Genomic DNA, 27,950 nt, shown 5'->3' with positions numbered 1-27,950 from the left:
TCCTTCGCCTATTGATGCAGTTGATTTAAGATCTCGGTAATCTTAGATAACCTCCTTCACTGTCCGTTATATCATCATCCCCAAATTTACTAACTGTGACTCCTATATTCTCACCCAAAGCTTGGCTGGTTAGACAAGTACCAACTGGAGCCAATTGGGTGGGATTGCAGTGAGAATTGAGTGGTTACCTGGTTCGGAACCCTGTTTCACACTGAGCTCTGCATGAATTCACCTCCCACCTTTCAGCTGTCACTCCAGTGGGTGGGGAAATGAACTCGAGTTTCGGCGTCTGGACAATTCAAGATCCCACCACCAATGATAATGGAAACTGGATGACTAGGTGACAGCATTGGAACAGCACAGGAGCCCCTGAGAGTTGTAGAGCAGGAGGAATCTCTATTGAGCTTTTCGCTAATGTAGGTCAGTGAGCATGTGCTGTTAGGAGCAACCCCAATATTTTGTTTTCCCTAACGTGGGTGCATTGCCTTTCATGTGTTCATTTATGCAGCCTTGCCTGATTATAGCCAGAAAATGAAGCAGTCTTGTATTACTCAAGTCCTGTTCCAACTGGAAACAAAAGAAGCTCTACAAACTGTGAAAGTGCCAGTTGGGTGGGTGGGTGAGTGAGTGAGGGTTGCAGGTGCCAATAATGGGTATGACTATTGATGGAGGTGTTTAGTGGGTATTCTGTAGTAGCTAAACTCACCTAGCAGCCCAAGTGGAGAAGTCAGTGCCAGCATATCCCTCACTTGTTCCATTGGCAGTTTTTAGATGTAAATGTGTCAGTGAAATGTTGACATATTTCTTTTGCCCTTTCCTGTCTGTCCCCATTGCTCTGCATAGTTTAAGCTGCACGTCAACTCAGTGCACTGCATGCAATCAGAGAGTCCTGTGAGCTCACCAAGAAAAAGAAACGTGTCATCCTGTCTCCCTTCTCCTTCGACGAGGTGTAATCGAGTCTTTAGTCTGAATGCAGTCTGCCATCAACACCTTATCTTCTGACTATCTGTCTAGGAATTCTAAAATATACCCAATCATAACCTTGCTTCAGAACAAAGGCTGCTTTTGTGGGAACACAGGTGTATTGAGCAGCGTGATCAGTCAATGCTATGAAAGGAGGCCACAAGCACTGCAGCCACAGTCTGAGTGTTGAGAGACAAACTAGGTAAGAAATCTCAGCATTTCCTGAAGTGTGCTGTGAAGCAAGACTAGTCTGTCACTTTTTTTTTAACCAGCTCGCTTTCCACAGCAGTCACCTTTGTTTTATTTAAAAGGGAAAATGTACACTCACTCTGGACTGTTTTCTTGTACATTCCAATTTTACACTGACACAAGCTTTCATACATCAACTTTCTAACACATGTCACTTGCAAGCTAACAGCACAAGTCATCTAAATCCACCCAAGTTCATTATAAGGTGTGACAGAAATCTATTAATGCACTCACAGGTTTCTGAGTTAAACAGCGAAGAGAGCTGCCAACACAGACTTTTGTTTGCTCAAGGGGACATTCTCCACTTAACCTTAATGCCAAAAACTGACCCTGGTTTTATATTTTACCCCCGTTTGATAGAATGAAAACTGTGCTCAGAGCTGAACTTTTGATTTGTCAACAGGGTAGGTAGTGGTGACCATTTACAATGGGAGATGAAATTTCACTGAATTCTCCCTTGATGACCTCTGGGCATCTCAAAGTTCTTTATAACCATCGTGAGCTTCCAAAGTACATTGACTGGTTTAACATAGGAGATATTGCAGCCTGTTGTGCACAGCAAGATCCCACATTTAGTAATGAGGTGACAACCATGACCTTTCTTTTAGTGACATTGGTTCATTATTGGCCAGCGTACAAGGGCTCCAGTGCTCTTCATTGCAATAGTACCCTGGTATCTTCTGCACCCATCTGAGAGGAGGACAGAATCGCAATTCAACATCTCATTGAAAGAAATCAGTACTTCCAGTACTCCCACAATTTTTTTTTAGATTTTTTTTTAGATTACTTACAGTGTGGAAACAGGCCCTTCAGCCCAACAAGTCCACACCGACCCGCCAAAGCGCAACCCACCCAGACCCGTTCCCCTACATTTTACCCCTTCACCTAACATTACTGGCAATTTAGCATGGCCAATTCACCTAACGTACATGTTTTTGGACTGTGGGAGGAAACCGGAGCACCCGGAGGAAACCCACGCAGACACTGGGAGAATGTGCAAACTCCACACAGTTAGTCGCCTGAGGCGGGAATTGAACCCGGGTCTCTGACGCTGTGAGGCAGCAGTGCTAACCACTATGCCACCGTGCCGCCCAAATTTGTTGTGTCAACCTGGAATGTGCATTCAAGGCTGTGGAGTGATGTTTCAAACTGCGATCCTTTGAACTAAGGGCACTATGCACCAAACAAGGCTGTGTACTCCTGTTATCCAGATGGTGCTGGTGAAGCTTCCATGTTCTGGCCAGGCCCTGTATGTGGTACGTAGAAACCCTTCCTTACGGGTAGGTTCTGCCAGTCCAGAATGTATTAACTTGTGCAAAGACCAACACCACAAAATAACTGCACGCCTGGGGGAACTGCAAAAGAACTTGCCAATTTACCTCGATTCTCAATTGTCTTTTTGAAATAATAACCAGATTTTGGTGGATTAACAGCAAAACACATTGTACCCACTTGTGAATTGATAAAAAAATCCGTTGTAGTAAGAGCACAAAGGGAAGCTTACAGGATTTTCTCTTTCTTGTATATGAGGAAAGAATGGACAAAAGCTGAGGGGCGACTTGAAGTTTACAAAATTATGGATAGTCGGAGACATTTCCCCCCCCCCCCCCCCCCAACCTCCCCAGGGTAGAAATGTCAAATTACTTGGGGGCATAGATTTAAGGTGGGAGGGGAAAGGCTTAAAAGAGAAGTGAGAGGCAGGGTTTTTACACAGAGTGACAAGTGTCTGGAATGTGCTGCCAGAGGAAGTGGTAGAAGCAGCTACAATAGCAAGATTTAAGAGGCATCTTGACAGATACGTGAGTAGGCAGGGAGCAGTGGGATAAGGATCGCTTAGAGGCTCATGGTTTTCATTTAAGAAAGACGTCATGTATTAGTACAGTCTGGTGGGTTGAAGAGCCTGTCCCTGTACTGTACTGTTCTTCGTATATTTACAAAGTTTTAAAATGTGACTGGACAGTTACTTGAGCAGGAATATTAAAAGGACCCTGCGGGCACATGATGGGCAAAATGGCCCATTCCTGTGTTGTGACACCCTGCAGATCTATAAATGTGGAATCCATTACCTCACAAGGTTTTTGAAGCTAACTATGTCAAAGCATCTGAAAAGGAATTGAGTGAATATCCTTTGGAAAAATAAGAAAGGATTTGGGGGAAAGAGCAGGAAAATGGGATTAGAGTCAATAGCTCCGTGGAGTGAGCAGAGTGTACAGAATTGGCCTTCACTTGCCTTTGAACTGCTTTGATGGTTTTCAAATTCCGAGTTCTCTGAAATGACAATGTGATGTTCTTCATTTTGGCATGTTCCCTAATGTTTGATCTGGAGGGCTGATGTAACTGTTGCCAGTTTCTCTTCTGTGTAAATATTGCACAGGGATTGGGCAGCAGCTGGTTCCAATTATGAATCATTTTAATTTTTTGCCAACTCAAAAGAGTTTGCATATACAGGGTATATATATATATGCAATGTCTTAGACAATCTCGAGGCCAATCAGATATTTTTTTCAAGTTTTGGCATTGTTGTGTTGGAGGAAATGCAGTTACCAAATTGTGCACAGCCAGCTCCTAAAACCAGCAATGAACTACATAACCAAACATCTGTTGCTGGTGAGTGTTTGAACGATGACTGTTGGCCAGGATACCAGGATTCTTCAGTTCTTCAAATAGTGCCATGGGATCTTCCAAACACTTGCGCTTGTATGTATGAATCCTATTCACGTCCGGTTAGTTTGCTGACTTCAGAGAGCGAAGCATCTTTAAGTTAACACCAAACTTACTTCCTTAGTAAAATGCTTAAGGGCCCTGTATCTAAAGGTGACCGCTCTATAACCTGAAATTAATTGCCAGAAGAGTGGAACTAACAGAAATTTCGGGGGGGGGGGGAGGTGATGGAGTGTTTTGTGGGAAGATGCTGTAACAGCTTTGCCTTTGAATTTTTTCTTTCCTGAAATATTTCCATGAATTTATATACAGTCTACAGTGCATCCTACACATGGGCTGTAGGCCAAGATACCAAAGATTACTGAATAGCACTTCATGTAACTCACAAGGGTAGACTTGAGACGGGCCAAACTGTAGATTACTGAGACACATTCTGCAAACTGCTGCAGCCTTGCAAGTTTCTGATGGGCAATTCAGATGTGTGATTACTTTCCTAACTGGTCAAGGGCACTTTTGTGTAGCAATACAGTGGCTTACTGTTTCCCAGCATCATCACTGTGCCAGGCAGATACACTGGAATGAGCAGGAAAGCACCATTAACCAGCCCTTCACTTTTGTCCACTCCAACCCTTGTTTGCTGTTGTCTGCAGCCTCTGCAATGAGTTTGTTCCTTTGTCTTCCTCCCAAAATAAAATGTTCCTGGCCTTGGCCCCGACTGTCCTTGTGTCACTTATTGTCAGCTCATCTGAAGTGTAGTTCATATTTCAGGTTGGAGACTTCGGACCATAGTCCTCACTTGTCTATTGGTACTTACTAATTGACACACTCTCTAGTGATTCCTTTTCTGCTGCTGCATTAACTGCTGGCCAGCTTCTATTGCAAGCTGTTGGACATGGAAAGCTCCGACTAGCTGTCAGTTGGGAGGGTGGGTGGGCTGTTGGGTTGGGCTTTGGGAGTTGTATTCCATGCCCAGCAAACCTGATTGTAGAGAAATTGCATTTTTATTTTTGCTGCAAAGGTGTCCTTGGTACCATCGACAATACAGGATTCTTGCTTTTGTGGAACTCTCTTTGAACTTCCTTTTGATTGTCAGTCATATTATCTCCGAATGTAGTTCATATCATATTTTGTTTGAAGTACCTTGGAAATTGTTGCTGTGGTTAAATAAATCCATCTTATTGTAGTAAGAGTAGTGGTAACAGATGGATGCAAGAGATGACGTGTGAATGGAATGGCCGTCTCTGTGTAACTTGGGTGTTTGGGGCTGTCGATGGCAAATTTGTATTTAACCCTGCTTAAAAGGCTGGATTTTGTACTCCTTCTTCCACACTGTACATTTTAGTGGTTTTATCAGTGTAGAAATTAATGCTTTCATTTGCAACTTGTATTTACTCATTTATTGGATGTGGGCATCGTTAGCTGGGCTAGCATTTATTGTCAATCCCTACTTGGCCTCAGGAGATGGGCACACCACAGCCTTGAACTGCTGTAGTTCATGTGGTGTAGATAGACCCACAATGCTGATAAGGGGGGAGGGGGGGGAAGGTTCCAGGACTTTGACCTGCCAATTGTGAAGGAACAGCAATTATAATTTCAAGTCAGGATGATGTGTGGTTTGTAGGGGAGTTTGCAGTTTGTTTTGTGTGTGTGTGTGTGCTCCCTTTGTTCCTGTAGGTGCTAGAGTCTGGTTTAGCACACATTTTCTCTTTCATCTCATTGTTCATAGTGTGGTTTTTTTTCTAATAAATGCTGTGTGAATGTGCATGCATTTGATCCTGGACATGGTCTCGCCTGGTAGTTTGAGCCAATGTGAGGGATACTGTATTATCTCTGTATGTATAGATTGGTTTCCATTTCCACTGTGCGCCTCTACAGATTGGGTGTGTGTCTTATCTACTCTTTCATCATTATGTTGCTGTTGTTCGGTCACTGACATAAATAGTATCTCTCCGAGGTCAGAGCTGCAATCATTCATCCTGCAGAAAAACCTCAGTTTAAGACAAGTCTGTTGCAAAAGCACAAATCACATTGTGAAGGAAGTTCTTTAATTATGTCTTGTTCAAAGTTCATTTTTCTAAACATTGCTGGCACTGTTTTCTCACCAGATTTTCATGTGACTTCTTATTTTTGCAAACTAATTATAACCCTGTCTATCTTCTCTCCTTTTTTTTTGAGTGGAGTGGGGGGAGTGAAAGAAAGCTTTGACAAAACAAAATACAACTTCTGAACACTCCAAGGGCACAATTGATCGAAAAAGAGTTGAGTTTGATCGAAACCATCCCAAGCCTGATCTGACCCAAGCGGTGATCCCACAGGATGCCGATTATTTCAGAATAATTGGGAGTAATCAGCATTCTGATAAGGAAATACTAGTGGCTGGTTTCACCCATTGCATCATTAGCGCGCACGCACGCACACACACACACACACACACACTTCGCACACTTCGCACACTTCGCATTGGCTGTCAGAACGAGGGTGGAACACTGATAAGAATGTCAGGAGTCTAGGTCGGTGAAGTAACTGCAGGGTTCAGGAATGAAATCATAGCAAAACCATTGGCATGCAGTGAAATAGCACCTTTCTGGCATTGAACAGCTGAGGATGTACTTCTGAAGTGCAATCACTGTTTTAGTTTAGGATCAGCGCTGTGGGTCGGCCTAGTCAATATGGACTGCAATGGTTCAAGAAGGTAACCCAACACTAATTTAGGGCAGTTAGAGATGACAATGAACTCAATGCTGAGTCAACGTTGCCCGCATCCCAAGAAATAAATAAAACAGAAGTGGCAACCAATGTACATATCGTAAGATTCTGCAAATGACAATGTGATGATTAGGTTAGATTCCCTATAGTGTGAAAACAGGCCCTTCAGCCCAGCAAGTCCACACCGACCCTCCGAAGAACAACCCACCCAGACCCATTCCCTTTACATTTACCCCTGACTAACGCACCTAACACCACGGGCAATTTAGCATGGCCAATTCACCTAACCTGCGCATCTTTGGACTGTGGGAGGAAACCGGAGCACCCGGAGGAAACCCACACAGACACTGGGAGAAAGTTGCCTGAGACAGGGATTGAACCCGGGTCCCTTGCTCTGTGAGGCAGCAGTGCTAACCACCGTGCCGCCCATAATGAGATTGTCAAGAGTCTGGCTGGGGGATAAGTATTGAGCAGGACTCTGCAAATGAATGGCATGGAATCTGTTGCAACCCAACTGAGAGAGAAGAAATGACCTCAGTTTTGCAGTGACTCTCCCAGCAGTGTAGTAAGCCCTCAGTGCTGCAGTCAGGACTGTCAGCCTAGGTTCTTGTGCTAGTCTAGGGATTGGGATTTGAAAACCAAATGTGTGTGTGTGTGTGTGTTCACACTGCGCTGGGGGGTGATTTTTCATGTTTAGTGGAGGTGCTGTGAGAAGTTGCAGAGTTTCTTTTCTTCGGCTTCCTGTGAAGGAGGTTGGTGGCCAATTTGAAAGATCCCTAGGGATGGCAGATGGAAAGAAAGGTGCAGGTTATGTGCGATTGTACCACATTTAGCTAACAGTTTAAGGCTTTGGTTTTCACTGTAGGAATCGAATTCAGGTTTTGTTCCTGAATTGACTGGAACTGTGCTTACTATTGCTTTTGTACTTGGAGCAATTGGATTTTTAGCCAAAATGTTTGGTGTACAAGTTTCATCTGCTATTTTGCTTTCAACTATATTTTGAAGGACAATCTGCAATTTTACTTAATAATTGAAATGCTTTTGGTAGTTTGACCCAGTGTAATAGAAAGATATTGGGGTTGGGTAAGTGAGCAATGAAACCTTGGATTTTGTGTGATTCTCCAGGGAACTAGAAATCTGTTGGTTCTGTTGACTGACGGCTCAAGAATGTTAACCTGTGTTAAACCATCTTGTGTGGTTCAACTAAACTCTCAAAGTTTTCATTTCCTGTTCATGTTCTCAGGTATAGGTGTACAGTGGTCACGTCACTGGACTAGCAAGCAGAGGTTATTGAGTTCACCTTCCACCATGGAAGTTTGAACATTTGAAACAAAAATGTGGACAATAAAAATTTGACATTCATGACCATGAAACTGCACCCACCTCATTCAACATCTTACTCTCTCCATCACGCCAACATGGTGGCAGTAGTGTGTACCATCTACAGGATACACTACACCAACTTACCTGTCCTGCGATAGCACCTTGCAAATCTCCAACCTCTACACAGCAGGGCAGCAGATATTTGAGAACAGCACCCATCTACATGGTCCCCTCTAAGACACTCACCTTCCTGACTTGGAAATATAACTCTGGTCCTTCACTGATACTGGGTCAAAATCCTAGAACTCCCTCCCTAACAGCATTGTGGGTCTACCTACACCATGTGAAATAAAGTGACTCACCACCACCTTCCCGAGGGCAATTAGGGATAGGTAATAAATGGTGGCTCAGTCAGTAATGCAGCATTGCATGAAAGAATGAATATAGCTTTATGAAACCTAAAGCCTGACTGATCAGAGATGCACTTTAAGGGTGAACTCCCTGTGACTTTCATCTCTCACCAGTTAACTGTTCATTGCTGTCAGAAATGTCTTGTCTAACAAGCCATGTGGTTCTACCAAATAAAGACCATCATATCCTAAAATTTCTTAGCTAACACTGGAGCACCTTCACCAAAGGGACTCCTGCAGTTCCAGAAGCTGGCTTACTGTAACCATCCCAGTCTAGCTGGAATAGATGGTACATTTCAAGAATGTATTTTTAAACAAGGTTAGGCTATACACACCTGATTAGTGTGGTATCTGCTTATATTGACATTAGTTTGGGTGGAGCTTCCTCCCAATGTGTGCAGAGTCTGTCTAAGTTTGCTTAAAATTATGAGTTTTAACGCCCTGCTTAATTATATTCTTGTCTGAGTGGTGCAATTTCTGTTTGTAAATAATGGCTAGTGTTAGTAACCTGTGTTTCTTTGGGATCAGACGTGACAGATGCCAGACCTGTAGCAGCAATATTCAGCGTGTCTCCTGTCTAGAGAGAGATTTATTCTTGTGCATTGCTAAATGATCATACTGATTTTCTCTGATGACTGGTCACTCCTAAGAATATCCAGAGTAAGGGGATGGAAGCCTAGCTGTTAAGCTTTTTTGCAAGCTTGGGACAGGTCGGTACTGAGGTAAGAGCAGCAGCGCGCTCTGAGCTGACTTTGTGAAAGCAAAGGCTTGCTGAACTGCCTGATCCCAGAGTGTGTTGAGATGATAGATCCAAGCGGACTGCATCCCCATATCTGATTTGTGTTTTTCTCTCCAGGGCAGTAGTGGAACACAATGGTGTCCGTTCCTAGATCAGGGTGGTGTCTAGGTAACGAAGGCAGTCTGTAATCATTCCTGAATCTTGGGCTGAGTTCTTGGTACACGGGCAGACCAGAGAATCCGGAATTATCCTCCTCGGAGCAGAGAAAGCTGACAAAAGTTTCAATAGATTCAAAATCACGAGAGGGTTGAAATTGTTTCAATGACCATAAGATACAGATTTAAGATAATTGGCATAAGAACTAGCTTTTTTTTAAACATTAGAGAGGAATTTGTTTACAGGACTGCACTGTGTGTGAAATTTCTTTGGCACTGTTTCCCATAACCATTCCACCCCACTTGAAAGTTGGTCAGGGACAGCAGACACGTACATACATAGCTTCCCAAGCTCACCAAGCCAAGATCTTTGGGGCAAGACTCTCAGTTCCCATATAGTCTTTGATCGAGTAACTGTTTCCCTAACAGCACTGTGGGAAACCCTCCAGCATAGTAACTGCAGTGGTGAAAAGAGAGGGCAGTTCGGGATGGACAGTCAATGCCATCTGTGCCCACATTCCAAGAGTGAATGAAAGGAAATTGAAATCAATTCCAGGCAGACAGCATGTGGCCGTGTTTGAAAACTGATGGTGCAGAACATTCCTTTCATCCTCAAAGGGTTAAAAGATGGTGTTGTGGGATTTACTCTGTGGTTTAATTTATTCTGATTTGTTCTCAATTACTGTAATTGGGTAAAGAAGCAATGACTGAGATTAGTAACTATGAAGCAATTATAAAGAAGATTATCTGAAGGCACAACAAGAAGTCAATATTTCATAAATACATTCTGTATAATGCATGAAAACACCCAGTTTCTTTTATTTTTGCGGCGAGTATTGGATTGTAATTACAGTTGAGAGCACTCTGGAAAAATGTAAGAGTTTGGGTAGGTGGTAGGGGTGGGGGGTGTGAGGAGGAGGAGGAAGGGTTGAGGTAGAGAGGCAGTGAGAGACGCTCTTTGTTATGTAACTTGTGATTCAGCCAGAGTCTCTGATTACTTAAATCATCTCCCTCGGGCTAGTTCTGTGAGTTATCCAGGAAAAGTGATGAAACATTTACAGTGAGCTGCTCATATGGAGTTTCTTCCCTTTTATTGCCTGGCTGGTTTTCATCTTTTTTGCTTCTCTCCTAGTTTGTTTATTCCCCAATCCATTTGTCCCTGACACAGTTAACCCTGTCGGGTCTGAAGTGGTCAATGGGATAAAGGACTTTGGGTGAAGCATTCCAGTTCCTCTTTGAAGTTGCAGCATGTTCGAGGATTTTCATATCCTACAGAGTGGACATTGGTCTCATTTGAAAGCTGACCCTCATCAAGCACAACTTGCTGAAGAAGGGTTGTTAACTCTGCTTTCTCTCCACGGATGCTGCTAGACCTGCTGAATTTCTCGAGCAATTCCTGTTTTTGTTTCCCTAGGCTCCAATGAGCTTTCAACTCATGACTTTCTGAATTTGGAGGCATGTGTGCTACTGAAACAGCTGCCACAGTGAAATCCTCCTATTGGCAATATGCCATACCAGTAACACAGGCATGTCTCTTTGTTTGGAGAGATGGTGGGTGCTGCAAGGGGGTTTGAGGCTCACAATACAATGGGAGGGTTACTTTTGGTATGTAACTTTTAGCCAAAGATAATGCAGTTAAGATGGAAAATTACCACCTCATCATACAGTTTTCTTGAAACTTGAATCCCAACATTTTTTTAAAATCGTGATACTGAGAGCTGAGTGCGATGTGTCCTACTTTCCAAACTTCAGTCCCCTTGGCAGGAGCTTTAATTATGTCCCAGATTATAGCACATATCCTCACTCTTTAATGTGGCCTCAGAATTTTTGCCTTTCTGCCATTTACTACCCATGGAAAGACCATTTTCCCTGCATTTTGAAAGGATGAGCAGACCACCAAACATCAGCTCAAGGGCACCCTCAGTCTAGCTCTTCGAGAAGTGATTCATGCTTTGGTTGCACATGCTTTCCATTGGACTCATTAACCTCCATGAAAAAGGATGATATTCAGCATCACTCCTTCAAGCGTCTGGCATGGTGTGCTGCCTCCCTCTCCTATTTACTTTAAGCATCCTCATAATCTCCACAGACATTATTCATGAAAGACTGGGTTTTTTTTGATTTCTCATAGGAAATATGTAGGTTATAGACTGTTTTGAGTAGCTGAATAATCAAACCTTTTATGTCTCTCATTCACGTTCTTTCTGAGCCACAAGTTGCCTGTCAGTTCAACCATGATTACACTTCAGCAAGTACTTTATTTGTTGTAAAGTGTCTTCAAAGTTGCCGTGTAAATGCAGAATCTTCCATTTTTCTTTCAAAGGAATTTGGCCTAATTATTGTGAAAGGAAGGAATATCAGTAGAGGCTGGGAAAGAGTAGGTTGAAGAGCTTGCCCAGAGAAGGTCTCTCACAGTTGCACTGCAGCGCAAATATTCTGCTGGAAGGCCTGAGCTGTCTACCCCATAGCGAAATGGTCAGCTTCCAGCCAGTACCTCTCCATTGTGACACATTTCTCTGAAAACAGTTTGAACTGTCTTCAATTTTGCATTTTGGCTATAGAAGGAATTTATGTGATGTATATTACACATTGTTGGTAATAATTGCACCTCTGCATTTTGTTTTAGTGAGTAGGGAACCGAGCTGGTGAGGGATGAACTTTTGCCATGGGGATCTTAATCAGCTTTACAGATCATAACGGGGTGACTTGTGTCCAGCTTGAACAATTCAACAGTGTAGCTCCTACCTCAAGGGGGTGGTGTGTGCTCTCCACCCACCTTCAAAAGAACTCGTGTCCGTCTAGAAGATCATTTCCCACCCCTCCCCTGTACAACATACCCTCCAGATTTGATGGAATGTTGGGAGGGGATGCCATTCACACTATTACAGGCATGTGTTTTGATATAGAAATTAATTTGGAATGCACTTGGTGGAGGGTGTGATTACAGGCGGAATGCTCTGAGGTTTGAATGCTCAATCAGCAATCTTCAAGCTTTTGCAGTGGAACATCTTGCAAAAAAAAAATCTTTATTTCCTTTCATTTTAGTTGTTCCGTTTGTCAGGTAGATGCAGCTAATTTTACTGAAACGCAGCCTGGTACAACCTTAACTTCATCACCCGCCTCCCCCTCCCCCCCCCCCCCCCCCCCCCCCCCCCCCCCCACCCCGCCCCCACCCCGCCCACCACACACACAGACAGACACGCACACACAGAAACCCAGGCAGACCCCTTTCTGATTTCTGTAGGAGGCAGCTTGGTTCTCTATTTTAGAATGAATGCAACTGTTTAAATGTCATTCCGTACTGCATCATATCTTTCTCTTTTCAAGATTTGTTAATTTTCCTAATGTTTTGTTCGCTCCTCTGAATAATTCAGATTGTCTGCCTGTGGAATGCGCCTTTTAAGATTCCAGGTGCGCTGTCAAATAGGAAGTTGTGGTACATCATCAAAAAGAGACATTGAGCACAAAAGCAAGGATTTTGTAAATTTAGAGCAGTAGGATATGTATAAATGTGTGACACGTTTAAACCTCAGTTAACAACTTTGGCAGGTTCTGTTGGCAGGTTTGCACAATGGTGTGAGTGGCATGGAAAGAAGTGTTTACAAGCTTTCTCTGTCCCAGTTTCTGATGGATTAACAGACTGTATTTTCTTCAAGACTGGCAGTGATATTTCTGGTTCAGATAAGGTGAGGATAAGCTATGGTGAGGCTGAGATGTGCTGGGCTGAGTGTGCATTTAGAGTCATCGAGATGTACAGCATGAAATCAGACCCTTCGGTCCAACCCGTCCAGATATCCCAACCCAATCTAGTCCCACCGGCCAGCACCCGTCCCATATCCCTCCAAACCCTTCCTATTCATATACCCATCCAGATGCCTCTTAAATGTTGCAATTGTACCAGCCTCCACCACTTCCTCTGGCAGCTCATTCTGTACACATACCACCCTCTGCATGAAAAAGTTGTCCCATAGGTCCCTTTTATATCCTAAACCTCCCCCTAAACCTGTGCCTTCTAGTTCTGGACTCCCCGACCCCAGGGAAAAAACTTTGTCTGTTTATCCGATCCATGCCCCTCATGATTTTATAAACCTCTATAAGGTTACCCCTCAGCCTCTGACGCTCCAGGGAAAACAGCCTCTCCCTATAGCTCAAATCCTCCAACCCTGGCAACATCCTTGTCAATCTTTTCTGAACCCTTTCCAGTTTGGTTATCATGTAGGGAGAGCAGGCAAATCCCTTGAATGGAGTTTTAATGGCCTGAGAGAGCTGACAATGATTTCCATTAACATATGAATTTGTACCAAGGGGTGTATGTATATGATTTGTCTGAGAAATGGAAAGAAGTTGGAACCCTTTGAGCAATTATTGAGATAACAAACATTGACCTAAGCAGCTGTTGAGACCAACTGCATTATTTTACAAGGGATTTGGACAAATAGGCACTTTTGGGAAGAATATCTGTCTGCTTTGGCTGAGCCCAGGTTCTGATGGACTTCATCATAGGGTCTTAAAAGAGATTGCTAGTCAGGTAGCTGATGTATTAGTGCTAATCTTCCAAAATCTGCCAGATTCCAAAACCGATCCATCAGGTTGGAAAGTAAATGTAACACCTGTATTCAAGAAAGGAGGGAGGCAGGACACCATATACCAGTAGCCTGATGTCTGTCGTGGGGAAGGTGTTGCACTCCTCTAAAGAGGTTATATAGCTGGGCTTTTAGAGAAATTCAATGGAAGAGGCAATAGAGTTTTGTGAAACAGAAATTATGTTTGACCAATTTATTGTCGTTCTTTGAAGGAGTAATGTGCACCGTGGAGAAAGCAGAGGCCATTGACGTACTGTACATAAGTTTCCAGAAGGTATTTGATAAGATGCCCCACACACGTTTACGGCAGAAAATAGAAACTTATTGTGTATGTGTAATACAGAGACATGGATAGATGATGGGATGGCTGGCTGTCAAAATCGGAGTATGCTTAAATTGGGTCTTTTTCAGATTGGCAGGATGTGACAAACAGAGTCCTGCAGGGGTCTGTGCTGGGGCCTGAGCTTTGGAGCAATGACAATAAATGAGAAGAACAAAAGGCCTGGTGGCTAAGATAGGAAAGAAAGTGTGTTGTGCAGATGACATGGGGAAGTTATGACCAATATAGTTGGATTAGCAAATGGGCAAAATTCTGGCACACGGAATGTAATGTGGAAAATGTGAAATTGAATAAAAATGCAGAACATTACTTAAAAGGAGTCCAATCTCAGAAATCCAAGATGGTGAAGAACCTAGGTATTCTAGTGCATATGTCACAAAAGTGAATTCCTTGCATGCAAAGAAGTCTTTTTATTTTTTAAAATCATTCATGGGATGTGGGGTTCACTGACTAGCCAATTGTTTATTGCTTGTGCCTAGTTGCCCTGGAGGGGTGGTGGTGAGCAGCCTCCTTGACCCACTGCAATCAGTGTGCTGTAGCTAGACCCAGAGTGCTGTTCGGAAGGGAGTTCCGGGATTTTGACTCGGTGATAATGAAGGAAAGGCAATATATTTCCAAGTCAGGATGGTGTGTGTCTTGGAAGGGAACTTGCAGGTGGTGGTGTTCCCATATATTTGCTGCCCTTATCCTTTTTGAAGTGACAATGGTTCTGGGTTTGGAAGGTGCTGTGTAAGGAGCATTAGTGAATTTCTGCACTGCATCTTGTAGATGGTACACACGGCCTGTACCCGGACCGGAGAGAGTGAATGTTTGTGGAAGTATTATTAATTAAATGAGCTGCTCTCATCCTTGTATATGGGGAGTATTCCATCACACTCTTTACTACTGTCAGGCTATCTTTTATTGAGAGGATTTGAATATAAAAGTATGGATATTATTTCTTAGTTCTACAGGCCATTGGTAAGACCACACCCTGAAGACTTTGTGCAGTTTTTATCTCCTTATTTAAGGATGGAGTAAATGTGTTGGACTTGGTTCAGAGCACCTTTAATAGATTGATGGTAACATATGCGGAAAGCTTGGATAGATTGGGTTTGCCTCTGCTGGAGTTTAGAAGAGTGAGGATTGAAATGTATGGGATTCTGAACGATCTTCACAAAATGGACGTGGAAAAATGTTCTGCTGGGTGAGCCCAGAACTGAGGAGTCATTGTTGAAAAGTTAGATGTTGCTGTCTTCAGTCAGAGATGAAAACTATCATTTCCTTATGATGGTTGTGAGACTGGTGCTAGAAAGTGGGAATATTGAATTTTTTTTTAAAGGCAGCTGTAGACAGAACTGAGTTAAGCAAGGGGATTAAAGATTATTGGGAATAGATGGGCCTGTGGAATTCAAAGAGCTAGTAGATCAGATGTGATCTTATTGAATGGCAGAGCAGGCTCCACGTGCCAAATGGCCCACTTATACTAACCTGTATGTTCATAGCACACTGTCCTCCAAACATCAAGGTCCTGGTCTCAAGTCTAATTCTAAAACCCCCCTGGGCAGAAAAGGCTGGCATTGCATTGCGTTGCAGTGCAGTGCTGAGGGAGCACTGCACTTTTGGAGGTGCTGTCTTTCAGATGAGATGTTGAACTGAGGAGACAGACATCTGACTGTTCAGGCTGATCCCATGGCATGATTTTGAAGACGAGGTTAGTTCTCACTGGTGTTCTGACTAATATCTGGTCATGGTCACATTGTTAACCACATTTTGTAGCAAGATTTTTTTTGCAGAATACAGGTTATGTGATCCCCACACTACCAAAGTAGAAGGGGGAAGATTCAAGAAAAGTATAGAAAATGAGAATTGAAATTAATGGAGCTAATTATAGAGCTAGCCATAACACAAGAGACAGAACACCTTGCTGGAGTGGTTATCAGGATGGGGAGGGGATTATTACATTGTCACCACATGTTCATCCATGCACTCTCTCGATCATTCAATCTCCAGACTAGTAAATACACTCCAAGACACTTGCTGTCTGGTGGGATAGAGAGAGGTGGAACCCTTGGACAGCTTTAACATAAAGCCACTGCTGCCATGACAAAAGTGCTCTCCACTTAATCAGCTGCTCCAACGTTAACTAGAAACTGTCTGTACTGATGAGCGATTTGGGAATTGGCAGCACTTTGAGAGAGTGTTTTGCTTTGGCGAGCAATAGGGGCAGTTACTGAGCCGACTGTTTTTACAAGCACCCGAGTTGAGCATCTGTGTCGCTTCTAGTGCCTCTGATTTTCATGTTATTTCAGCTGGGAATTGTTGTTTCTTAAATCTAGCAGAGCTTCAAAGCTGTAAAATTTGCTTCTCACATCACTGGCCCTTTTTGACCAGTAGATGTGGCACCATTTTGGTACTGAGTTACACAGACTGCAAAACCCAGGTTTTATTCCTTGTTCTCAGCTGGGGTGACAGTGTTAAAACAGGGCAGGAGAGGGGAGAAGCTCTTGCTGTGTTAAATGTCCTGTGACCAGGACATCTGGTGATCCTTGACTTAACCATTAGGAAGGGTAAAAATCAGCTTTCCTTTCAGAAGGCATACCTGAAATTGAGAACGTGGAAGTACATTGTGTAGAAGGTAGTCACGTGGCCTATCGGGGCTATACTGGCTCAGTTCTAGCCCTACTTAAAACCTATCGCAGAGCTCTGAATTTTCTTCTTTTCAAAAAAGTGTCTAATTTTGCTCCACAAGTCACTGTCAACTTTCACGTAGTGCATTCCAGATCACTGAAATGAGCAATTATTTTAAAATGTTGCATTCTCTCGCTCTCTCTCTCTCTGCTTCCAGTTTACAAACATTTTGGCAATTATTTCAAAAATGTTGCCTTTACACCTGCCACATGAAAGTTCACTCGAGGAGCTTGTCCCATTCCTAACTGTTCTTTCTGTTTTGTTATAAAAGTTTCTTACTCCCAAATGAGTTAAGATACCAAGGACTAGCTCCACAATGATCAGAAGTTAATGACTATAACAAAGTTAGTGTTCCAGTATAAAAAAAGAAGGGGTGGGGGAGGGGGTGGAAAGGTCATTGGATTGGGGAGCAGAAATTGCAGCAGCAATGTATGTGGTGTGAACGGACGTGAAACATTAAGCTGCTTAAATGTATTGTCTTTTTTGCGAATCCTGTGTTGACTCTGTTATATCTCTGGAACATCAATTTCCTGGTCTTGTGTGGTGAGAGTGTATCATTGTAGAATAAGGATTCCCTGAGTGTGCTCTCAGGCTGCTTTGGAGGATAACATGCCCTTCCACAGATGCTTAGCTTTGCATTGTTTAAGCATTAATGTGTTTCTGAGTTCTTGATCTCTGCTTTCCAATACTCCTACCGTCTTCAGGCTTGTAAATTCTGACCTTTTATAGACTCTTCCCAATGATCTATTTCTTGGCTGTCTCTACTAGCTCTCGCTATCTTTGCATTGGATTTAAGCTTTTTAATGTTGTTGAAGCTTTTTTCTGGGAATGCATTTAACTGATTGCATGGCATTATGAGCTAACTTTGCAGGTATTGTGTGTAGGTGGCTTCCAAGATCACTAATTGAGTAATATTTTGTTGACTTTGACCATCGCCCACACACAATTGAACACATTTTGCCTAATTGCCACAGGTTAATTCTCCAAACCTCCACATTTTAAGCAAGCTGCATCTTGTTGTGCTATGTGGATTTTAGATCCAGTGTGAAGGTTAGCTTCTGGAGTGTGCATCTGTGTTTGCAACGATGTAACTCAAATCTGAGCTTCTGGTCTCTCTACCCTCCAACACCCCCCATCCACCCGCCAAATCTCCCTTTGAGATCTTCTACAACCTGGTAATGTTGACAAAGCTTTTGGTGAACTATCTTTATATCTCTGTTCTGTGGCTTGGTGTTGCTTTTTCTAAGTTATAGAGTCATAGAGATGTACAGCACAGAAACAGACCCTTGGTCCAACCTGTCCATACTGACCAGATATTCCAACCCAAATCTAGTCCCACCTGCCAGCACGCAGCCCATATCCCTCCAAACCCTTCCTATTCATATATCCATCCAGGTGCCTTTTAAATGTAGCAATTGTACCAGCCTCCAACACTTCCTGTGGCAGCTCATTCCATACATGAACCACCCTCTCTGTGAAAAAGCTGTCCTTTAAGCCTCTTATGTCTTTCCCCTCTCGCCCTAAACCTATGCCCTCCTCTTCTGGACTCCTCCCTTCTCCCCTGCCCTGGGAAAAGACTTTGTCTATTTATCCTATCCACGCCCCTCATGATTTTCTAAACCTCTGAGGTCACCCCTCAGTGTCCAACGCTCCAGGGAAAACAGCCCCAGCCTATTCAACCTCTCCCTTTTGCTCAAATCCTCCAACCCTTTCAAGTTTGACAACATCTTTCCGATAGGAGGGAGAATTGCACGCAATATCCCAAAAGCGGCCTAACCAATGTCCTGTACAGCTGCAAATGACCTCCCAACTCCGGTACTCAATACTCTGACCAATAAAGGAAAGCATACCAAATGCCTCCTTCACTATCCTATCTACCTGCGACTCTACTTTCAAGGAGTCGCCGTGAAACGCATTAGAGTTTGTGATGTTAAGCATGTGATATATTGCTGAAGCCTATTTCTGGAGTTTTACTTTTAATATGTGAAACAGGACTATTGTGGGACAGTAATAGTGCCCTCTGCTCTGAGATAGCTGGATCTGGGTTCAAGACCCTCCACTCCAATATCTGTGTCATTAACACGTGTGAACAGGGTGATTTAAAAATATCTATAAGTGAAGCTGGTCGGCTTAGTAAAGTGTTTCGGAGTGGTTCAGGGTCACACTTCCCTGAAAGCAGAGGTGTAGGACTTCCATCAGTGTGAGCTGTAATAACCTGGCTGAGGCATGTACAAGTGAACAGAGGTTGCAGTCTGTCTGGTTTGTTCTTGTGCACTGAAGGGTGCTTTCTGGACAGCACCTCTGAGTGCAGCCCCCTCCCCCCCCCCCCCCCCCCCCCCCACCATCCTTACAAACAAACAAAAACCGTGGTGGCTACATCACTGCGAAAGCAGGTCACTCTGCGTCAGACTTCAAGAGACAAATACAGCAATCCTTTTTACAAAAAGCACCTTTTGAAGCTTTTGCAGCTGAAACAGCATAAATACGGCCCCTGCGCAGAATGAGAAAACTGAGCTGCTGAGTACTTCGACTGCCCTTTGTTACAACTGTCTAGACATGATGCAGGCTCTGTCTTTCTCTGTGATTGTTGATTAGTTTGTTGAAAAGGAAATCCAGTCAATTCCACACATTGATATTCTCTCTGACTGTGTGCTCTTATGTCTCTCTGTGTTTGTCTCTTTCTGTCTGTGTATGACCATCTCTTGTTGTGTTTGACATCGAGAAAGGAAAACATGAGTTTGCTTTTCTGTGAGTTTTATAGGTAAAAAAATGTACCTATAGCAGCAATTCACTGCAGCCTGAGCTTGGGATATATGCACACATCGAGTTTGGATTTTAGTTGTGGTATTTGCTGGGAAGGACAATGGAAGGTCAAGCTTAGAATGGAACAAGACAATGACTGAGGAAAAACTGTCATCTGGTCTGACTAAAAGTGGCATTTTTCTTTCACTCCTAGTATTTTTACTGTGTCCATTTTCATCCACTTACTTAGGGATTACTTTTTAAAAATCTTAAATGTGGAGCAGACTCTCCAAGTCCTGGCCTTAAGTTGGCTATGTTGTAGTTTATTACAGTGACTTCAGCTGGCTAGAGCCCATTATTTCTCCTCCACTCTCTGCTGGTGCCGAAAGCAGTCCAGTCACCCAGCTACCTAGCTGAGATTAAGTTCTGGTGTGAGAGTGTGTGCTGTTCGTGTACCAGCAGTAAGTCGCAGTGCCCTTGACCATCTTGGAAGTTGAGCACCAGAGGAGAGGATGGAAATCCAGATGCCCGTTTAACTGCATGACAGCAAAGAATGAGGATTGTTTGCGGTCACAAATGGCTTAATCATTCAGGAGAGGTAGGGTGAGGAAAGCATGTAGGCAAGTTGCTTGAACAATGTGTATATAATTGGGGCAGACTTCGGGGGAAATACTGGGCCAGAGATTGGAAGACACATACTGAACCCATAATGAACCTGTGTTCCATTGTCTACGCTCAGCTGCTGTCATCGTGTGTAGACGTATAGTGATCAAATGCAGCGAGAACTTGTTTGATACACGCCATGTGATGGGTGAATACTGCTGCGTTGGGCACATCCTGCCCAGATCGGTTGCCTATTGCTTCTGCTTTCTTGTCCTTGCGTTGACCCTACTTGACCTCTGCGCTCCATGCTGCAGGCAGTTGCCCAGTAGCGAGAGTTTATTTCAAAGAGCTCTGTCAAAGTGGAGAGTTAGACAACAAGGGACATAGCTGACAATTCACTGTGAGCGGGTGAACCCTATTTTTACACCACTCCTCCTGCTGCCAACACACTCAGTATGCGCAGTATGCCAGCGGAACTAACGCTTATCTGCCAGGGTTCATTTGCAGCCCAGCCACTTGCTTGTCTTGAGGTTAGAGGCTGCATCATGATATCTCTGCAGGGATGTACACCGTCATGCAGATATAACAGGCGGCAGAATTTTCAGGAAGGCAGAGTCATTGAGCTGCTTCTGAATGTAATCTTACTCAGAAACGGAGTGTGAGAGGGGAGAAAAGGTTTGCGTTTCTGTATATCCAATCACAGGTTCAGGATGTTGCAAAGTACTTTCCAAGTAAAGCTCCATGCTGTGGTATACGCATGGCCTGCTGTGTTCTTGCAGTATCCTGCTTGTCTGCTTTGGATTCCAGCATCTGCAGTTTCTTTTATCTCTAACCAAGTGATGTAGGAGATGGCACAAACCAATTTGCACACAGCAAAGTCCTACAAATAGCAACGAGTTAATAACTAGATTTCCAGTTTTTGTAAAGTTGATTAGGTGATCAGTACTGGCCAGAGTACCTGGAAAGAACTCCTGTTCTGCTTTGAAATAATTGGATCATTTACATTTACCTGAAAGGACAAACAAGGGTGGGGTTAACAGCCAATGCAGTAGTCCCCCAGTACTTCCTTGGAGCTTGAATTATGGTAGTCACTATTAGCAATGCACTACACTAATATTAATATTAATAATTAACATTTGAGAGAATAATTCTTCATTCTTTTGATTGGAGACTCAATTGCGGACTCCAGTGAATGAAAATAGTGACAGAACAACCTCTGTTATCCGAATTTCGGATTATCCGAACAAGATCTCGAGGTCCTGTGAATTGTAATGAGCTCTATATAAAAACACACAGAGACATTTACCCACAGTCACACTCAAGACATCCATCAGGATGAAAACAATTCTTTTGTAATCGCACATTAACAACAGCAAACTACACACACAAAAAAAACTGAGCGGCAACCTGAATTTCCAGTTCTTCTGGCATCTTAAGTACCTGTCCCGATCTGCATTGCCACATGGACTAATGTTGGATATTTTCCCCCCTGGTTGCTTGTGGTCATCTTCCCCCGTTCACCGTCCCCCTCCTCTCTGTCCCCCTCTCTACCAGTCACTTTCACCAGGAGAGTGTGGCCGGGGCTGAAATTCGCTTGTTGCCCCTGAACGGGAGCTGCTTTATCCTCACGAGTGGAACCCACTCTCTTTGTCCTGTACCTCTGCACGCGCGCACACAACTGCATGAGTGAGTTAATGAACCTTTAGTTTGCACTTGACCCAATCCATAATGTTGAGGGGGTGAAAGATATCTGACATCAGTTGCTGCTCACAAGTTGGCACGAACACAGGATGCTACTGAGTGGACAGGAAGTTCAGTTCAAATGTTCAGTATGGCTTCCTTTGTTTGGATAACAGACCTGACTGTAAAACAATCTGTTATCCGAACAAAATACTCCCTGCCCATCTCCTTCGGATAATTGAGGTTGTTCTGTGTACACTATTATGCGTTTCAACTTCCTCAAGTCTCTGACGTGGAATATGAGTTCATAGCTTTATGACTTTGAGGCAAAAGTTATACCATTAAACTGTGACTGACCGACCGACCGAAATCTTCCGCAGCTGAAACATTTCCCAGTTGACTGCCTTGCCTACTCCATGGTTGAAGATCCCATGATGGAGGGCACCAATATTACATAGGCTGGGGTCTGTACTTTAGATGAGGGGGAAGTAGTTCTGAAGAATGGCACAGAATAGAGGCTGCTCTCGCGTGAATCTGGTTAAAATAATTATTACTTTAATACAGTCATAGAGATGTACAGCACGGAAACAGATCCTTCAGTCCAACTCGTCCATACCGACCAGATATCCCAACACAAATCTAGTCCCACCTGCCAGCAACCGGCCCATATCCTTCCAAACCTTTCCTATTGTTGTGGTTCTGTTCGCCGAGCTGGGAATTTGTGTTGCAGACGTTTCGTCCCCTGTCTAGGTGACATCCTCAGTGCATGGGAGCCTCCTGTGAAGCGCTTCTGTGATGTTTCCTCCGGCATTTATAGTGATTTGTATCTGCCGCTTCCGGTTGTCAGTTCCAGCTGTCCGTTGCAGTGCCGGTATATTGGATCCAGATCGATGTGCTTATTGATTGAATCTGTGGATGAGTGCCATGCCTTTAGGAATTCCCTGGCTGTTCTCTGTTTGGCTTGTCCTATAATAGTAGTGTTGTCCCAGTCGAACTCATGTTGCTTGTCATCTGAGTGTGTGGCTACTAAGGATAGCTGGTCGTGTCGTTTCGTGGCTAGTTGGTGTTCATGGATACGGATCGTTAGCTGTCTTCCTGTTTGTCCTATGTAGTGTTTTGTGCAGTCCGAATGGAGAATTCACCACAAAGGTATACAGGAAAGCCACACACACAGACCAAGTCCTAAACTATGAAAGCAACCACCCCAACACACACAAAAGAAGTTGCTTCAAGACACTGTTCAAAAGGGCCACAACACACTGCAATACACCAGAACTGCAAAAAGAGGAAGAAGAACACCTATACAATGTATTCGCCAAAAGCGGATAACCCCGCAATTTCATCAACAGATGCCTAAGGGAAAGACAACAGAATGAGGACATGCCACAACCCAAAGGACTAGCCACACTACCATACATCAAGAGCATTTCCGAACTGACAGCCAGACTACTGCGACCCCTAGGACTCATAACAGCACACAAACCGACAGCCACTCTCAGACAACAACTCACCAGGACGAAGCACCCGATACCCAGCATGAGCAAAATCCCATGCAAGGACTGCACAAAACACTACATAGGACAAACAGGAAGACAGCTAACGATCCGCATTCATTAACACCAACTAGCCACGAAACGACATGACCAGCTATCCTTAGTAGCCACAAACTCAGATGACAAGCAACATGAATTCGACTGGGACAACACTACTATTATAGGACAAGCCAAACAGAGAACAGCCAGGGAATTCCTAGAGGCATGGCACTCATCCACAGATTCAATCATAAGCACATCGACCTGGACCCAATATACCGACCACTGCAGCAAACAGCTGGAACTGACAACTGGAAGCGGCAGATACAAATCGCTATAAATGCCGGAGGAAAGATCACAGAAGCGCTCCCAAGCACTGAGGATGTCACCTAGACAGGGGACGAAACGTCTGCAACACAAATTCCCAGCTCGACGAACAGAACCACAACAACAAGCACCCGAGCTACAAATCTTCTCCCATACTTTGAAACCCTTCCTATTCATATACCCATCCAAATGCCTTTTAAATGTTGCAATTGTACCAGCCTCCATCACTTCCTTTGGCAGCTCATTCCATACACGTACCACTCTCTATGTGATAAGGTTGCCCCTTACGTCCCTTTTATGTTTTTTTTCTCCCTCTCACCCTAAACCTATGCCCTCAAGTTCTGGACTCTCACACCCCAGAGAAAAAGTCTTTGCCTATTTTTCCTATCCACATCCCTCATAATTTTGTAAACCTCTACAAGGTCACCCCTCAGCCTCTGACATTCCAGGGGAAACAGCCCCAGGCTATTCCGCCTGTCCCCATAGCTCAAATCCTCCAAACCTGGCAACATCCTTGTAAATCTTTTCTGAACCCTTTCAAGTTTCACAACATCCTTCAATAGGAGGGAGACCAGAACTGCGTGCAATATTCCAAAAGCGGCCAAACCAATGTCCTGTACAGCTGCAACATGACCTCCCATTTCCTGTATTCAATACTCTGACCAATAAAGGAGAGCATACCAAACCCTTCTTCATTATCCTATCTACCTGCGACATATGTTGGCAATTATGGTGTGGAAGGAGATAGATCTGCAATAGTCATTACAAAAGGTGGACAATGATGAAGGAGGTCTGCATGTAGTTTTGCATTGGTGCAGACTGTGTGTTGAGAGTGGCTGTTATGTCTGACAGTTTGCAAATTGATAGAATAGAGTGCTTGCATCCTGTAATTTAACTGCTCTCTCCAGATGCAACCCAAGACTCGAAAGACAGAACCTATAATTGTCTTCCTGGGTGTTCTCTGAGGTTCAGACGGGTGCATTATGGAAACTTTACACATCTACTACTGCCCTTCCCTGAAATGCAGGGCGGCATAGTGGTTAGCACTGCTGCCTCACAGCGCCAGAGACCCGGGTTCAATTCCCGCCTCAGGTGACTGTGCGGAGTTTGCACATTCTCCCCGTGTCTGCGTGGGTTTTCTCCCATAATCCAAAGATGTGCAGGTTAGGTGAATTGGCCATGCTAAATTGCCCCTAGTGTTAGGTGAAGGGGTAAATGTAGGGGAATGGGTCTGGGTGGGTTGCGCTTCAGCGGGTCGGTGTGGACTTGTTGGGCCGAAGGGCCTGTTTCCACACTGTAAGTAATCTAATCTAAGTAATGTAATCGAATCTAATCTAATTACCTCCAAGGTGCACAGACTGGACTGTCCTTTCCCCTCTGAGTTATCTGAAAGAACTGGCATTTATAAAGTATCTTTCATGATCTCAGGATATCCAAAATGCTTTGCAGACATTAACTGCAATTATACTGCAGTCATTCCTTTTTTTAAAAAAAAAAAACCATGGTTGTTGAGTTATGCATAGCAAGATCGCAAATAGCCATGAATTAAGGACCAAATGATCTATTACAAGGTTTGTTGAAGGAATAAATGTGGCACTCCATTGGAGTAACACTGTAGCTATGACACAATTTGAAATAGAGATCTTTCACATCTACCCAAGAGGACAGATGGGGACTTGGTTTAATACCTCATGTGAAACATGGCACCTCCCTTGTAGCACTTCCTCAGTATTGGTCAGCCTAGATTATGGGTTTAAATCTCACACTGTCCCCATTCAATGCCTTGTCTCCCCACACAGTTTTGCCCAATTTGATATCCACTAAACCTGGAGATTGAGATGTAGTTCCATAGGCTGACTATCTTAAACACCTCACCCAAACAGACTGCACATTGCTTTTGCCAGGTAGGGCAATGCTAAGCTGCTTTACTGAGTAGGTCAGACAGTATGGGGTTTTAGGTATCACATCTGATCCAATCTAGAGACAGGTGCAAATATAAAACAGAGACTAAAAATGCAAGTCACCTTGATATTGCAGGCCAAATGTGGGACATTTTTCAGGAGGTCTACAGGTGTGGGAAATTTGAGTTTTAAAAAGCAGATTTCTATCAAATGGAGTAAAACTGTACATTTTAATCTTGCAGTTATATAGCTCCTTACTTGTCCTTGGATGTCCCAAAATGCTTTGCATAAAATGAGAAGTAGCATTACTTATGGTATTTCCCAGACAGTGGAACCCAATAAAAAGTAACAGAGATCTAGAGCATAGCAAAAAGCCCTTTGGCCGATAGAGTCTGTCCCTGTCACAAACAACCGCCTAATCATTTTAATCCTGTTTTCCAGCACTTGGCTCATAGCCTTGCATGCCTTGGCATCGTAAGTGCTGATCTAAATAGTTCTTAAATGTTATAAGGAAGCAGTGAGTTCCAGATTCCCACCACACTCGGAGTGGAAAGAAAATTCCTCACATCCTCCCCTAAATCTCCTGCCCTGACCCTAAGTCTCTGCTCCCTAATAATTGATCCCTCCATCAAGGGGAAATCCCTCCTTCCTGTCTACTCTTTCCATGCCCCTCAATTTTATGCATCTCAGCCATGTCGCCCCTCAGTCTCTGATGCTCTAAGGTAAACAATCCCAATCTGTTCAATCTCTCTTCATAACTAAAACTCTCCAGTCCAGGCAACATCCTGGTAACTGTCCTTGCAACTTCCATAGCAATCACATCATGCTATAATGTGGATTCCAGAACTGCACTCAGAACCCTGGCTGACTGTTTTATACAGTTCCAGCATCACCTCTTTGCTCCTAAACTCTGTGGTGTGATTAATAAAGACAAATATCTCATGTGCTGCCTTAACCACTTTATCCACCTGAACTGCCGATGTAAAATACTGGTATACACCAAGATTGCCCTCAGCCTCCCAGTTCGTCACCCTTGCACTTAGGAAGAATAAACAAGACATCACCTTATCGGAATTGAATTCTATTTGCTACTGTTCAGACTATCCGATTAACTCAACTACATCTTGCTGTAATCCGAGGCTATCCAGCGAACAGATGAGTAACAATGGCCTTTCCTAGTCTAGCAAGCTCTTATGTTTCCAAACACAAAAGCAGACCAAGAGAAAATGGCACTGGCATAGGGCCTTGTGGGTTCTGTGTAGGGCTTTGCCTCCTGTAATCACAAGAAGACTGAAATAATTGGCAACACTATTTTGTTTTGTTAACCTTGACTTTCACTACGAACTCAAAATGCCGTCCCATATGCTAGATTGGTCCCCAACCCCTCCCACCCACCACCAGAATACATGCCCTGAGTGGCACCCCCTACTAAACCTCCAGCTACCCTCTGAAACCAGACTGCACAACCCGTCCCCACCACATGACCCACCTACCCCATTTGCCAACCTCACCCCACCCCATTCACTAATATCTTAAACTTACCACAACTGTTGTTTTTTTAAAACAAAAACAAAATGAGGGTGGTGAATGATCTTGTCTTTCTAATTCCCCCAAACCCCAGTGAAACTGTGGAGCTCCCTCTCTTGAGGGACACGGCGCTCTGTGTTTCTGGGACAGCTGAGTTTGGAAAACCCATTGGAACAGCTTTGGATGGAAAATAAAAACTGCAACAGGGTGGCCGCTCCTGGATTAGTCTGGGCCGATGTGTTTGAGCACACCCAAGAAAGAAAACACAGCTATTTGTCTCCCCCAAACACAGCCCAGGGGGATGATTCTTCAATTTCTGAAGACATTCAGACATCTCAGAAGAGTTGGCGATGCCGGCTGTGACTAACCCGTCAATTTTCCAATTGCAGTCTGACATTTTCCCTTCAGAAAGCAACAGCTTGCTTTGGGGAACGGTTTATGGACCCCCATGGATCCCATGCAACCACAGGTTAAGTAAGTACACGAGGTGTCTGGCCGTGTGTCACATTTACAGTGAGTGTTTTTTGTTGGCAGCCCCTTTCCAGTTTTCTGAACAGGCTGCTCCTTAAATGTTGGCTGTACTTCAGCCTCATGTTCCTGTGTGGGAAGGGACAGGCAAATCGAAGGGGCCTCCTTGTGGCACTGCTCCTATAGACCTGGCCAAAATGGCCATCAGCAGGCCACAAAGGGAGTCGTTGTTCCTGACTGTCTGTCATACTTCCATCTGCACTCGGGTGTCCCTAGAGGAGAATGCAAGAATTAACCAGCACAATTAGAGACCGGTGGACACCACTGGACCTGGATTGCATCATCACCCCAGGCGATGTTATTTTAATTTC

General features: G+C 43.9%; 1 protein-coding gene across 3 annotated transcripts in view; it reads left to right on the top strand.

Moving 5' to 3' along the window:
• The window catches only part of LOC122559987 (protein TMEPAI-like), a 97,129-nt gene that overhangs the window by 19,311 nt on the left and 49,868 nt on the right, over nt 1-27,950 (top strand). The window contains exon 1 of one of the 3 annotated variants that reach the window (XM_087994994.1): nt 3,794-3,819. The exons of the other annotated variants lie outside the window; for them this stretch is intronic. The gene's annotated coding sequence lies outside the window, so the exon portion shown is untranslated. Of the gene's footprint in view, nt 1-3,793; nt 3,820-27,950 lie in introns of those variants that run through there. 3 annotated transcript variants of the gene reach the window in all.

This window comes from Chiloscyllium plagiosum, unplaced genomic scaffold, assembly GCF_037043375.1.
Source record: "Chiloscyllium plagiosum isolate Xiang-an unplaced genomic scaffold, Cpla_swu_hap1 HiC_scaffold_15, whole genome shotgun sequence".
Taxonomy (NCBI): domain Eukaryota; kingdom Metazoa; phylum Chordata; class Chondrichthyes; order Orectolobiformes; family Hemiscylliidae; genus Chiloscyllium; species Chiloscyllium plagiosum.
The sequence above is the reverse complement of the archived record's forward strand: the minus strand, read 5'-3'. Positions and strand labels throughout refer to the sequence as shown.